This window comes from Hydra viridissima, unplaced genomic scaffold, assembly GCF_058129835.1.
Source record: "Hydra viridissima isolate aposymbiotic clone 2 unplaced genomic scaffold, HvirCarnegie_v1 scaffold_9, whole genome shotgun sequence".
NCBI lineage: Eukaryota > Metazoa > Cnidaria > Hydrozoa > Anthoathecata > Hydridae > Hydra > Hydra viridissima.
Genome location: NW_028324308.1, coordinates 17207260 through 17218933, shown reverse-complemented (window position 1 = coordinate 17218933; position 11674 = coordinate 17207260). Strand labels below are relative to the sequence as shown.

The window sequence follows — 11674 nt, the reverse complement described above, 5'->3', positions numbered from 1 at the left end:
TATATATATATATATATATATATATATATATATATATATATATATATATATATATATATATATATATATATATATATATATATATATATTAGGGTGGTTCAAAAATAGGTCATTGTAAAATTTCAACTAAAGTGGAAACTTATAAGGTGCGCAGATATTGGTTTTATAAATTATTATTATTTTTTTCCATTGTTTTAGGGTGGCCCTCGGGCGTTGAAGTTTCTAAAAAATCGATAAAAATCATCAAAATTAAAAAGTTTAGGGCCCGTGGGCCACCCTTGAACATTAACGAAAAAAAAATTTTTTTATATAGGAAACCAATATCTGGGCACCTTATAAGCTTCCACTCTAGTTGAAATTTTACAATGACCTATTTTTGAACCACCCTAATATATATACTGAAGTATATATATATATACTTCACGATTACGAGATCCCCTTCGTGAGTTTCAAACAGATCCGAAACATCAGCAATGCACGCTGGAACTCTCGTGCCGTTTTAGCCCTTCTTGCGTTTATTCTGATGCCAGAAACCCGGATCAGGTTGCGTAAAATCTGTTCATTTCTTACTAATGGGTTGACCATTGGTTTAGCAGTCAATTGTTCCGCGTTGAAGGTTTTGAATAACTATCTGAAGCTCTGAATGACTACCCAAAAGCTCTAAATTGCTTGAAGACCCACTGGAAAACAGATGACTCTCCAAACAATCTCGACCGAGACTATGTGTAGAACTTCTGGGACTGTGTCTCTTAAAAAGAGGATCCTATGAAGCAACTTCAAACTTTGCTATTGCGTCAAGAATGATGAATATGTTCACATTGATAGATGCGGCTCCAGACGAGTTACGAGTTATATTTGTAGTTATGCCAGTATCTGCATTTACCAGTTTTAAGCCAGAACCATGTAGAAGTTGATCACTAGTGCTTCGGTAGTCGATAGCGAGGAACTGGCGTGTACATGCATACCAATTATCAAACCCCGCCCATTTGATGAATAACTTGCTAGAGATCTTATTTTATTCGAGTGAAGTGAGGCAATTAGTACCGGCGAGGCAGCAATGTTTCTTCAAACATTCTGTGAGGTAATGAGCCATTCAAGCATAACAGTTTGTTTCTCACCTCTATTGCAATATCCATCTTCATAGGGTTGAGTACAATTTTGGCGTATGACCAATATCTGCCGCAAGTGAGGAAGAAGAGACTGTCTCTAACTCAAGAGCTGTATTATCAAGAGAGTAGTTCATAGATACTTTTGTGTCAGTCGAGATGATAACCTATGATCGATTGCTGAAATCTTACATTACTGTTGATCCCCAAAGCTTGAGAGGTAGAAAGGACCTTAACCTGAAACCATTTCAAAGTCGAGAGGGGTTCCTATTGTTAGCTATAACACCAACAGCGTTTGGCCCAGTGACGACAGCCGAAGAAGACCCAGACTTTAATAGGGCAAGATTTCCAAAATTTGCCACATCATCAATGCCTTGCATCAGACTATCAGGAAAGACTCGTTTGAAAGCAGACAGATATAAGTCTTGCATAGCCCAATAATCACCATAGGGCTGAAGACAAATAAGTTATATCCCCTGCAATCTGATAGTAAACTTATCCATTATGGCGCGACCGAGAGTGTTTACGAAACGACCGTTGAGGTCCTTACCTCTCGTTAGAGGTTGAAATGGTCGGGTTTATGAGGTCCATTTGGGTATTAGGGTTGGTAGGGGTGCTGGTGCTTGGGTTGGTGGGGCCGGTTGTGGTGTGGGGGTTGGTCGGGGTGCGGGTGGTCTGGGTTGTGGGGTTGATCGGGGCGTAGGGGTTGGATTTGTCTCTGTCTTTGTTGTGGCCCCTGCAGCTGCTAGGCCCTCGAGACTCTCCCTCAAATCCTTGAAAGTTATCAGCTTATCTGGATTTCTCGAAAATTTGTACTTGCTCCATGTCAGGCAGTCGTGCTGTTGATATCCTAATATAAATATAATCTCTGAATGGAAAAAAATGTAGTGAGCTCTGAGTCTTGACCGCGCTAGGTGCTGTAGGATCCAGAACGTTGACCAAAGGAGAGAGTGGAAAGTTCGCTAAACTGCAGGTCTCAGCGCCTAACCGCCGGGCCAACCTCTGAAAGCTAGCTGCCTCAGAAGTCTCCACAGCCCATCAAAGAAGGCCAAAGGATAGAGCGGAGGGTTTAACAAGCCACAGGCTCTAAAAACAAGTACTCAATGGAGGAATTAGGCCCTTGTTCAATAACGACTCGAACTACATTGGAAGCAACCACCTCTGAGCGTGACTTGGGAATTCAAATTACCAATGATCTTAAAGTAGAAACCCAATCCATCATTGCCTCATGCAAAGCAAATCAAATGCTAAGCATCCTAAAACACACTTTCCAATCTCGTGATGCTTCTTTATGGAAACAACTCTATTGCACCTACATTCGTCCTTTACTTGAGTTTGCGATTCCGGCCTGGAACCCCCATTTGGTGAAAGATGAACAAACTATTGAGTTAATACAGCGTAGAACAACAAAAGTACCAGACAAACTGAAAAAGTTAGACTACATGTCCAGATGTTTACATCTTGGCCTATCTTCTCTAATTGAACGTCGTATAAGAGGTGACCTCATTCAAAAATATAAACTTACTAATAACATCGACATAGTCAACTGGCACTTTCCCCTCATCACAATTCCACCAAGAGCAAATCACAGAGAAATTCATCACCGTGAGAAGTACAGCAACAATTTAGCTCGTTTCCACTTTTTTAACAACCGCATTGCCAAGGCATGGAACATGTTACCAGATAAAGTAATTAGTTCTCCAACTGTCAACAGTTTTAAAGCGAACCTCGATAAGCTTTAATGTTACTACAGCTCGCAGCTTTCCTTAGAAAAAGTTGCAATATGAGCTTCACAAAAACTAACTGTAATCTGACAATCTATAATTTGTATTTTGTCAATTATTCTTATTTTTTGTTGTAACAAATATATATTACTATTACTATTACTATTATAATAATCCTGTTATTGAAAACTATTTTTTTGCAGATTTTAATAACTACTTGTTAAATTGTTTTTTATAACTAGAAAATCTGTGCGTAACAAAGTTGTAACAAGATTCAAATTATTTATAAAAGACGCCTTTCAAATGATAACTCAATTATTATTTCTTCTATTTTCAGTTTCATTAAAAACAGTTTTTAAAAATTTGTTTACGCAATGACAACTGAAATGAATCTAAAAGTTTGTTTTTTAACTTTCGGATTTGTAATTCTGGTTTCAAAACTGCTTGCTATTTACTTGACAATAAAAGTGAAGCGACGACTAAGCAATATACAGCGTTTAATTCTTATGGGGATTAATTTCACGCAAGCTCAAACGGTCGTTTTGGCGAGTTTGAGATATATTCCCAAAATATTCTCAGTTAAACAAAGTGAAACTACTGCACTTGATATTTATATTACAATTGTACCCTTTAGTTTACTTGAATTAGCAATATTTATTTTCGCGGCTAATCGTTTTTGCGAAATATACTTAAATCTGCGGTACAATCAAGTATGGACGTATAGAAGGCTGAAAATCGCTGTGGGGTTGATTATTGTAGTTCACGTTGCGGTATTTTTAGTTGTTGTAATTTATCCTAATTCTTACAACTCCGTAGAAAAAATATATGACGTATACATCCTCCCAACAACTGATTCAGTTTTACTGGTTCTTTTAACTATCGCGAATGGATACATTGGTTATCACCTGTATCGTCATTATCAGGTAAGAAGGAAAACACTGCCTGTGCAGCATAACATCTGTCTACCCGCAAATCAAATCGGTACAGTTTCTATACATAAGAATTCAAAGCTCGCGTTTAGAAGTTTTCTTTTCCCTTTTCTTGTTATTACTAACTTCACTATCTTTTTTCTAATCCCAGATTTAATATCCTGTTGGTTTACCATCAAAAAGCAAGTAAACAAACTGAGCATTGAACTTTTATATTTACTTCATTACACAGGATTTGCGTTTGATTTCCTTATATACACTTTTCTAACTCCACCCATCAGAAAGGAGCTAGTTAACATTTTCCGCAAGAAGAAAAAGCAGCGACAACTAGCACAGTAAAAACAATTTTATCAGGTAAATGGTAAATATCCGAAATGATGCAAAAAGAACAAAACTTTAAAAAATTGGAAATTTTTCAAAATTTGTTTTTTTTTTTTTTTTTTTTGATGACGGTTTTCTTGTTTTCCTAACAACAATTTTTTATTTTTAAACTATAGAAAAACTTTTTTCAAAGCATTTAAATGGTTTTTGAAAAAATTGGATTTTAAAAAGAATTTGAAAACAAAGCAAACTAAAGAAAACAAAGAAGAATTTTTTTCGTAAGAGTAAAGATGGCCGCCTATTTGGCGACCAAATCATCGAGAATCAATGTTTACTAACGCAGCTTATAGAACAGAGCTTCATTGGCGTTCAGATCAAGAATATGCTAAAAGAACACCTGTGAAAAACATTAAAAGATTTTTTATTAAATTTTGATGCTTTTTATCACTTATTTTTTTATTACGTTTTCCGAGGGGGGACGGAGGGGGATACTTTTCCAAAAAAAAATGTTATAAATGTTATAAACTTTGAATCTCTTTACAATTTTAAATAAAAATTATTTTGATGCTTTTAGTTTTTTTTCTGTCAAGAACATTGCTGAGATTTTGCTTTGAAAAATCAAGTTGTTTCACATACTCACCTTCTCCGCAATCCTTTTTAACATATCCCCCCACCCTCCCCTCATTCGCCTTGGGGAGAAAAAAACTCACCTTTGGAAAGGTGGCATTAAAACTCTGCTCAAAACACCTACTTCATTTGCATTAACTGACCAAAAGCTTTTCTTTGCAAAAAAGCAATCCGATTTCAAGTTTCGCCATTTTTTTCATGAAACTATCCTTGGAATTTTAAAAAATATTTAATTACCCGTTATGTCATTGAACTCGTTCTCCGAGACAACTTTGTCTTTTAAAGTATTGAAATGTTTTAAAGTATTGAAATGTTTTCGCGGTAAGTAAACTAGTGTAAGGAAATCGGTGCTGCATTAAAACAACTTTTAGTGGAGTTTAAGAACTCAAATACGATAAAAGGTTTGCATTTGCGATATTTTCGTTCTTAGAAACTCCGAGTTGTTACGACTTTTGAGTTATATGCTCTTTTCAAAAGAAGCATGGACCAAAAAAGTGCGGTAAAGAAAATATTATGGATCTTAGTTATCTTATTAAAAAAAAACGAAGTTAACTAATAAATCTATTATTTGCGGTATAAAATCTGTTTTTTCCCGTAAAAAATTGGATTTTTACAGTATTTTAAAAAATGACCGTAATAAAATTCTTATAAGAAAATGCGATAAGCTTCGATATATTAGGATTAAATTGCTTTTATTGCATTTTAGGTTTCAATACATTCCACATATTCAGTTGGAGAATAAAATGTCATTTCGTCCAATGGTCTTAAAACTTTGGCACAGTTAGGTCCATCAAAACCACCACCATAATAGCCATGCTTTATAACCGTTTTCTTTTCAAAAAACTCCTTCAGATTTTTATCAGTGAAGAGGAGATCATTAATTTTACTAACATGGTGTTCATAAATACGATATTTGAGGTTTGTTATCAAATTGGCATTTTTTAAAATCATCTGCTAGTGATCTGAAAGTCCTTTGAACTCCTTTTTCATCAATTGGCCCAACACAACAGCAACACGAGTATTTTCCACCGCGACCCTTATTTATAGAAAATAACTTATAAGTATTGCTTACTTAAAGTATAAAATATAAATGTAATAAGGTACTGACTGATAATCCAATAATGATGTTGATCAATTTGAGGTCAGAAGTCAAGGTAAACTTCAATTGATTGCATTGAAGGAGTTGGAAAAATGTTTTCAGATTGTGATGATTCTCTTCTACGTTTAGAACTATGCCTAGGATAATCACTTTATTGACCCCAGTGTACTTCTGGTTTCTTGATTGAAAATCTAATACTGATAAGTCAAACATGTTCATGACAATCTTTAGAGATCCCTGCCCTCCATCAATTCTAACGCGTACAACAGAATTAAAAATATGCATTTTTCTGAAGGAATAAACTTTAGTTACAAGCATAGATAGGTCAGTACAATAAACAATATCTTTTTCAAAAAAGTTTTCACCGATCTTGAGCTGACATTTTATCTTGATCACTACCATTTATCCAGGAAGTCTCCACAGCTTTACTGATAGCTTTACCTTTCTGTTTTAAATACAAGTTTGTATTGCAGCTTCCGCATATTCCTGACGGATGAGAACTTAGGCTCAGACTGAATTCAGGGTCCATAAAGTCTTTGGCCAGATGAATCAATGAATCTTTCTTCTCCTTTCGTCTTTATTGGCACAACAGAAACATATCCATCTCCTATTTTCTGAATGAGGTCTTGCTTTTTGCGGACTCATTTTGTACAAAAACGTTTTTATTTAGTGTTTTCTGTGTTAGATTTTTTAAATTTTATAAATCAATACTCTAACAAATAGTTTAATTTAAAGAAATTAACAGGCAGTTGACGTAATTTATTGACAATTATTTGCCTAATTATCGTCTTTATGCCATTAATTTGATATTAGATCATTTGTAATTAGTCTCTAAATAAAATTAACTTCAATTTCAGGCACAAACCAAGTGATTTGCAAGCAAGAGTAGAAATAGCCTTGAAAAACGCCCCCTGCATCCCCCTGGTTGAGGGAAAGTAGTTTTTGAAAAGAAACAAAAAATTACTTTGAATCCCATCATAAATTTTAATTACGCTTCAAATTTTATCAAAATATGTTTTGACGCTAAAAAGATACAGCCATATAAATTTTAGGACCCCTCATTTTTTGAAGGTTTTAAATATTTAGAAAAATGATCAAAAAAATAAAAAAAAAACGGTTTTTAATTCGTTTTCAACGGTTTCTATTTCATGTCAACCAGCTCGAAAGAGTGTTTAAAAAAAATCTGAAGTAAAAATAACTTCAACTTAAAACCTCTATAAAAGAGCAGTGTACAAGTTATCAATAATTTTAGAACTCTTTGTCCATATCACGAGCATTGATGTGTTTTTAAATTGTCAAATTCTATTTTACACGCTTGAAGTAAAGAACAGCACTGAATGCTGTAAAAAGAATTAAAGTTTTTTTTGAAAACTGTAACTTATTGAACAGTTTTGATAGTATAAACAAATATTTAAAACTTTTCATTTCTGCATCCTTTATAGTCATTGATTAGTTTCTCGCATTTCTCACCATTGAGTTTCATTTTATCGTAAGGTATTTTAAAACATCATTTGCTACGTCCTACAATAGAGATTATTAGAAAAATTGTGTTCTTCAAAATTTTTAGGCAGGAGATATGTCCGACAGGAGACCAAAAAATGTCAAGTAATAATTCTCAGTCACCCTTAAACATTTCAAAACACCCTTTAGCTTATGCCACAAATCATCTGCATCATCAGGGGAAAAATTGAAAATCTAAAAACTTTACAAATATTAGGAGAAAAATCAGAAATTAAAAACTTTCTCTATGCAATTTTTTTTGTTTATTTGAGTTACTGTGCACTTTCGGAAGAATGAGAACGAGTAATTTCTTGATCAATAACATAAACAAAGCACTTTTGTTTGTTTCCAGACTATATGTTCATGTGACTATGATTCCAGCGATCTATTCATGAGAGCCTTACACGGGTTCCACCTTTATCATACGATGTGGAGAATACTCTGGCGTTTGGGTGTTGTGCTGCCTAATTTAATCCTTGGAAAATTAAGAATGATGCTGCAGCGCTTGAGGAGATAAAAAAAGAATTTGGGGTTCCAGCCTGGATGGAGATAAAATCATCGTTAATATGCTTACCGGACACATCCCAAAATTAATCAACGGGATCTCTAACGCAGGCTTCAGAGCTCTGAAATTATAAGAGCTCATACAATAAGTGCCCTGTCAGCTCAGTGGATGCCAGCGCACTGGATGCTCAGATGGAGTTCGTAAACGCGCTTGGTAGAATGGTCCAAAGACTTTGTTGTCGACATCACTCGCTACCAGACCAGGTTATTAAATGACAACAATACTCTCAATTCCACCCTAGCCCCAGGATTATATTTTATTCCGAGCGACCTTAGATTAAAGACCGATCCAGTGTGAGAGTACAACAGTGAGCTCCTCCAAGCTCCACCGTCTGCTTTCAGTCTGACGACAGGCATCAATGGAGTGAAGAAAAGGTCTATAGATCCATTAATACCTGACACAGGCAATAAAAATCCGACCGAACTAGATACCAGCAACAGACCGACATTGAGCTACCCACAGGTAAGTCATTAGACAAAATTGGGAAAAACTTAACGCCTTAATCATTGGCGGTTCGGTGGTTGCCTTGTTGGGTGTCGTTATTTGGTACGTCGTGTACTGAATCCGCAAAAATATTTCTGTCGATCCTCGAACGCGATCCTAAAGTTTGAATGTATCGAACACAAGTATAGCTTTTGTTAGGACAATCGGATTATTATTAGCCTCATGGAATTTTCAAACTTCAGGCCACATTTTCCGCCAAGGCTCATCATTTGGATCCCACATCCGAACTCAGTTATCGTGGAAGACAGCATCGAGAACTTTGCAAGACTTACCCTGGAAACTCGAAATATTCTAGTCAACAGCATTACATAAGACTAGAAACATCATACTCCCTCGAGACGCTGATATAATTTTGGATAGCCTTATCCGTTGGCAAGGTGAAGTCAATATTGATAAGTCTAGCGTGCAAGTGGCGTTAGATACCAGATCAATTAATAATGTGGATCTGATAGTTTCTCATGGTTATGATATCAGATACCACTAATCTAAATTTGAGAACAGTAACATCCATCACATTAGGCTCACAAACAATGTCCGAATTAAGGCTTAACCCAGCATTGACAGTAGCTCTCCAAAGATTATAATCAAGAAATAAAAAAGCACCGCTAAATGTCAAACGGTCTTCGTCAAGGTTTCTGATAAGACATGTCTCCTGACTAATGTCATCGCTGCTAGTCTGGCAGCGTCCAGAATTGGCTCCGTCCCGTGGATAGTGCTTGCTGGTGTCGGCACGGCATGCGGCATCCTATCGAAACTCCTCAGCGTCATCGAAAAGCGTTGAAAATCCTCTTAAAAGAGGTATCACTCCCTATATACTCAATCTTGTGCGGCATCGGCCTTCCTCCAGGAAGTCATAAGCGCCGCAATCAATTATGGAAAACTTACTGTCAAGGAGATTAAGACTCTAGATACGGATGTACAAAAAACATCCTGCAGCGAGTTGGACAGAAAACCTGAAAATCTTGAAGACATCAAGAGGTATCTCGATATCAGGAATCCTAACCAGCAGCCAATAATTTTATAAATATCGCCATATTTGAGTTGTGCATAACGCAAGATGCTTGCTCCATCGCGCTTGTTGCTGTAAGTGGTGAGGTCTGGACTGGGGCTGGCACTACTGCTTAAAATGGATTTCAATTCGCGTATTGTCCTTTTTCAGCCAATTTCTTGATTGCAAGATAAAGATGATGAGAGCTGTAGCTCCGATGGCGAGCGCAATATAGCCAGGATCTGAGATAAACCCACTATTTCTTCATTCCTCCGTCCTCTACTCTCTCACCACCAACGTCCTGTCTATTTTCCTGTTCTGATCGCTCTTGTCTCTGCGAATTCCCTACATCCTCCTCATCTACCTGCACTCATCTTTAAACTTGCCTACAACCTTTTTGCTTTTCTCGTCAAAGCACGGATGGTCAGCAGGGTACACAACAAAGTTATAGAGATCGACTGTCTCCAATTTTTCTCTGTAAAGTTCCTCTGTCTCGACCTCAAACATTTAGCTGTCCGTATCAGTATATAGCAGCTGTTCCTTCAAGCCATACCTTGCCTTGATCTTGCCGTACCAAAAGTCACATCAGGCCGTACATCAGGCTTTTTGATTGGTCTAAGACAGCCTACCTAGAGTATATAGACCAGTTTAGCTTCAGACTTGCTTTTGTGCTGTGGATGGCTACCAGGTCAACATCGAATATATTGTTCGATAGGAAGGCTGGGTCGGCGACGAGCATCCGCTCGACATCGACATCTATGCACTTCTTAAGGTTTTCCATAGTCTTGCCAAACACGCTATTATTCATGAGTTTGAAGAAGTCTTTTCAAGCTCAGAACTGGCTTTTTTCTCAGGTTAATGTTTATCTGAATGTACTGCGCTTTCAACAGCTCCTGCCTGATTTTACAAACCTATGGGATTTTTGTTGTGGCAATACCAAGCAATTAGTAGAGCTTGAGGTTGCGATAGTGTACAACATAACGCTTTTGTGTCACAGGTTGGGTACAAGTTCCACACACCCTTTGTAACCACACTAAAACCTCTCAGCTCTATTTTTCTAATTATTGCTAAGCCACTCTTCTTTACCCACTAGAGCTTCGGGGGCAAGATAATAGTCGTTTTGGCAATCGTATAGTTCATGAGGACACTCAATATCCACCTCGAGGACGTAGCTTTCTTGCGCGTCTCCAGCTGTTCCTAAGTCATCGACAAGCTTTGGCTAAACCCGCTCGAATCCACCAATGGGTAATGGCAAGATTATAGCCCAACATGCAGGTTGTTAACATCTAGGTAAGGTATGTAGCTGTTTTGTTTAGAGGGATTGAAGCCTGGTCACCCTGGATTGTTCGACTCGACAATCTTTTTTGACCACATTAAGATGCCTCCACGAAAACTATTTGATACTGGATGTTCAACGACGATTATTTTTCAAAAATTGGTTTCAAACGACCGACTGAACCGATCGAGTGATGTAAAGGGTACAACATTCGGAGGAGAAGTTCAAAGATGCGGTGGAACGGCAATAGTTTCACTTGAGGTTGGCAATGTCTTTGCGCGGGATCGGCTTCTAGAGGCAAGTTTCCGACCGTTTGGAGCAGATGTAATGCTTAGAATGAGTTCAATACGGTTGCTAGGAGGGCTTACGATTCTTCCATCAGGTAAAGCAAGGTTTTGAGGGAATGTTTGTACAATGTCGAAAAACGAAAAAAAAAAAAATACAACTTTAAATCAAGAAACGGGACCACGAAGCAGTGTTCGATGGAGTGGTCTAGACAGTTAAATGGCAATGGAAAAAAGATCTGAATTTATCGATGAACGATCTGAATTTATCTGCGAATACGGTAGCTCATTACGCAGTTCCGGAAGACCTTAAGCAAGAGTGTGATATACGTGGATTGGATAAAGCAAGGATGGTTACTGGAATAGGAAGAACATATGATTGGACCGCGGACATTATCGAGGACGACGGTTTTCTCCATTTGTGGGAAGTTCCTTGGTTACATGTTACTTGCAGCATTATTAAGCGGAAGGTGGTTTCTTAGACAAATGAGTGGGATGATGAGGTCTATGATGGGGGTGGGGTGGGGGTGGGGGGTTAGAGGTGTTTACTGGAAGAAGTGTTGAATGGGAAGTGCATGGTGATGAGGGTAAAATATGGGTTGATGGCTCTTTGGCATTAGGAGCTCTTGTCCAAATTGAAGGAGTCACTGTTGAAGATGCAACGTGGCAGCGTAAAGACAGATCTGAAGTTTACATAAACATGGCAGAGCTGAACGCCGTACTAGGCGGTGCTAACATGGATTTGGCTTAG

The 11674-nt window shown here is 37.3% G+C and overlaps 1 long non-coding RNA gene and 1 pseudogene across 1 annotated transcript; one reads left to right on the top strand and one right to left on the bottom strand.

Annotated features, from left to right (window-relative positions):
• Positions 1 to 11674, bottom strand: part of LOC149884326 (uncharacterized) — a 395582-nt pseudogene that overhangs the window by 267321 nt on the left and 116587 nt on the right.
• Positions 3653 to 4522, top strand: LOC149884331 (uncharacterized). The gene is made up of 2 exons (XR_016455907.1): positions 3653 to 3753; positions 4257 to 4522. It is a non-coding gene; the product is annotated as an uncharacterized LOC149884331 (long non-coding RNA).